Source organism: Zalophus californianus, chromosome 9 (assembly GCF_009762305.2).
Source record: "Zalophus californianus isolate mZalCal1 chromosome 9, mZalCal1.pri.v2, whole genome shotgun sequence".
Classification (NCBI taxonomy): Eukaryota; Metazoa; Chordata; class Mammalia; order Carnivora; family Otariidae; genus Zalophus; species Zalophus californianus.
In genome coordinates, this window is record NC_045603.1 from 58,041,065 (window position 1) to 58,045,407 (window position 4,343).

The following is a 4,343-nucleotide window of genomic DNA, read 5'->3' on the forward strand; positions in this document are numbered from 1 at the left end:
CTCTGTCAAATAAATAAATAAAAGGCAACAGCTGTTGGATTTCTCTGCAGTCACTCCTTGCTTCTCCCAGTTTTAGCAGAATGCCTCAGTAGCTCTCTGGGGACTTACTTCTCCTCTTCTAGGATCCATGGGTTAGTAGCGCCCCTTATCAAATGGGAGAAGTGAGCAACAGATAGAAGGCACCTTGGACCCCTTTTGGCTTTCTGCTAGAGGTGGGTCACAGCACCAGATGAGGAGCTTTGTGACATGACGGATGGGGGTGTTGTACCATTTTTAAAAGACACCAGAAGCTCCCAGCCTTGTTTCTTTCCTGTGATCAACCCCTAGACACCTTTTGAACCTAATTCCTGCAGTTGAGGTAGGGTTGGGATGCAGTACTTGCTAGATGATGAATGTGTTTGGTATTAAACGTGTCTAATTAAATTGAAAGTTGCCAGCGTTGATATGACATGCCAGTCTGTCTAAGGACCCCAGCCTTCCACTTGCTATGTTCTCGGAAGAAGAACTTTGACCTCTTCGGGTTAAAAGAAACCATCTCCTGTCCCTTTTCTCCTGCCTTCCCTACAGAAGACACGAAAACATTCTCACCTCCCGATCCTTTGTCTAGGATAAATCTTCGGGGTGACAAGTGTACGCGGCAGGAAGAAGCTGGAGCCACAAAGGAGCAAAAGCCAGTTCGCCACCTTGGGGCAGAGTGGAGGATAAAGTCTGGGCAAGAAAGAGATGGATAAAGATGACAAATGTCATGTCCTTCCCAATTCTTGGAAACCGGCAGCTTTCTGGCTCCCTGTGTTTCTGGCTAAGGTAGGGTGAAGGAAAGATTCAGGAAATAAGCATTCAGATCAGGGAGAACCCTAGGTAAAGGATGCATTTGGACTCTCTTGTTCCTCCAACTTGGTGTTTTTTTCCCTCCCACAGCCCCTAAAGGTAGAGGTGAAGCTCTCTCCGGGGCAATTGAAGTTTCCAAGGCCTGAGACCCTTCCCAGCTCAGAGCGGTCTTGGTAGATCTTTATGCCCAGCCTTTCCCCACTTGCCAGCCTGAGCACTGCTGCTTTTCAGCAGGGCTGTGCCTGTTCCTCTGCTGTGTCTTGCTGTCCCCATTGGCTGTCTTTCCAAGAAATGCCTGGAAAGGGGCCCTGACCTGTCAGCCATCTTTGAAACTTTCAGCCCCAATTTCTTCTACCAGTTTCTCTTATCAAGTGTAGACCATTTACTTGGGTACAGAGGTATTGCTGTCCTTTTCCATTTATTTATCCCATAGTTTTGAATTTTTAAGAAAAAGATTTTATTTATTTATTAGATAGAGCTAGCATGAGTTGGGGGAGGGGCAGAGGGAGAAGTAGACTCCCGGCTGAGCAGGGAGCCCGATGTGGGGCTCAATCCCAGGACCCCGGGATCATGTCCTGAGCCCAAACCAAGAGTCAGATGCCCAACCGACTGAGCCACCCAGGCACCCCCATTGTGGCAATTTCTTAAAATAACACAAGTTTGGTGCATTGATTGACTCTTCCTTTCATGAATGATTTCTCCGTAGCATGTGATGCTGCTCAGTAGCATTTTACCCACAGTAGAACTTCTTTCACAATTGGAGTCAATCCTCTCAAACCCTGCTACTGCTTTATCAACTAAGTTTATGTAGTATTCTAACTTCTTTGCTGTCATTTCAATAATCTTCACAGCATCTTTACCGGGAGTCAATTCCATCTCAAGAAACCACCTTCTTTGCTCATCCATAAGAAGCAACTACTCATCCAGGAAAGTTTTATCATGAGATTGCAACAACTCATCTTCAGGCTCCGCTTCTTATTCTAGTTCTCTTGCTATTTCCACCACATCTGCAGTGACTTCCTTCATTGAAGTCTTGAACCCCTCAAAGTCGTACTTGAGAGTTGGAGTCAACTTCTCCCAAGCTCCTATTTATGTTGATGTTTTACCCTCTTCCCATAATCATGAATATTCTTTTCTTTTTTTAAGATTTACGTATTTGAGGGAGAGAGAGTGCAAGCGGAGGGAGAGGGGGAAAAAGATTCCGTGCCAAGCCCAGAGCCCGATGCTGGGCTCCACGTGGGCCTGGAGTCTCACGACCCTGAGATCAGGACCTGAGCCAAAATCAAGAGTCGAACGCTCAACCAACTGAGCTACCCAAGTGCCCTGAATCACGAATGTTCTCTTTAAGGTTTATTTTTTTTTTTAAGATTTTGTTTATTTGATAGAGCGAGAGCACACAAGCAGGAGGAGCAGTTGAGAGGGAGAAGCATGCTCTCCACTGAGCAGGGAGCCCGATGCGGGGCTCAATCCCAGCACCCTGGGATCATGACCAGAGCTGAGGGCAGACACTTAACCAACTGAGCCACCCAGGTGCCCCAAGAATGTTCTTGATGGCATCTAGCATGGTGATTCCATTCCAAAAGATTTTCAATTTACTTGGCTCAGATCCATCAGAGGAATCACTATCTATGGGAGCCCTACAAAATATATTTCTCAAATAATAAGACTTGAAAGCCAAAATCACTCCTTGATCCATGGGCTGCAGAGTTATGTTGTGTTAGCAGGCATAAAAACCACATTAATCTCATTGAACATCTCCATCAGAGCTCTTGGGTGACCAGGTGCATTGTCAATGAGCAGTAATATTTTGAAAGCAATCTTTTTTTCTGAGCAGTAAGTCCCAACAGTGGACTTATTCAATACACTGGGGCACCTGGGTGGCTCAGTCGTTAAGCGTCTGCCTTCAGCTCAGGTCATGATCCCAGGGTCCTGGGATCGAGCCCCTCATTGGGCTTCTTGCTCAGCGGAAAGCCTGCTTCTCCCTCTCCCACTCCCCCTGCTTGTGTTCCCTCTCTCGCTGTGTCTATCTGTCAAATAAATAAATAAATAAAATCTTTAAAAAAAAAAAAAAGGCTTTACAAAGGAGCTTAAGAGAATCACATCTTACATTGGTTCTATCCCCGGAGTACACTGCTCCTCATTTCTGACCTTGACTCCTACAGTATCTGACCCTCTAAGATTCCTCGTCCCAGTCTCCTCTTCCCTTTCATTCTTGTTCCATTCTACCTGCAGAATCCCTTTTAAAATGTGGTTCTGATCATGTCATTGTCCTGCTCAAGAGCATTTGATGGTCTCCCATTTCTTTTTTAAAGATTTTATTTATTTGAGAGAGAGAGAATGAGAGACAGCATGAAAGGGAGGAGAGTCAGAGGGAGAAGCAGACTCCCTGCTGAGCAGGGAGCCCAATGTGGGACTCGATCCCGGGACTCCAAGGTCATGACCTGAGCCAAAGGCAGTCACTTAACCAACTGAGCCACCCAGGCGCCTGATGGTCTCTCATCTCTTTCGGGACAGAGTCTGGATCCAGAATAGCACACCTCATCTCGGCAAGTCTTTGCAGCTTCAACTGCCTTATTTTACACTGTTGCCCTCCCCCAACTTTTTTTTTTTTTTAAGATTTTATTATTATTATTTTAAGTAATCCGTACACCAATGTGAGGATCAAACTTACAACCCTGAAATTAAGAGCTGAATTCTCTACTGACGGAGCCAGCCATGTGCCCCAGCCCCTCACACTATTTTGAATCACCCTCACAGAGCAGGCCTTTTCCTGCCACCAAACTGTCGATTATGACAGCCCCTGTGCTGGTGGGCTCTATCCAACTCCTATCTCATCAGCTCAGATAGGCTTGCTTTTGTGACGCAGTCTTTGTGACGCAGTCTTTGTCACTCTTGGAACCTCAAACCACAAGCAATCACTTTTCTAGCTGGGATTTGTTCATTCCCCTGATAAATTGCCAATCTTACAGTGTTTCATCTGGTTTGTTCCTTTTCCCATTAGACTGTGAGCTCCTTGAAAGAATTGTCTTACTCACCTTTAGGTCCCAAAGGTGCATTTGTTACTATATCCAATTAATACATGTTTTCAGTGCCTCCTGTATGGTCGCCATTCTGGGCTTTGGGTGTTAATTGGGAGTGATTACTAAAGACTAGGCATAGGGAGGTGAATAAAGCAATATTAATAAGGGTCCCAGCACTTGCAGACCTATACCGGTGCAGTATTAAGCACAAAGTAGCTGTTAATACTAACAACGTGCTGATCTAGAGGCTGGTTCTTTCACTTTGCTGCTATTTTCAACTTCTTTGATGCCATAGGAAAGCTTCCTGTGGAATCCAAACAAGCTGAAGCCCAAGAAAGAGGATTCTTTTTTTTTTTTTTTTGAGATTTTACTTTTAAGTAACTCTACACCCAACATGGGCCTTGAACTTATACAACCTCGAGATCAAGAGTCACGTGCTCTACCAACTGAGCCAGTCAGGCACCCCAAGTTAGATGATTCTTTAAGTCGCTCAGA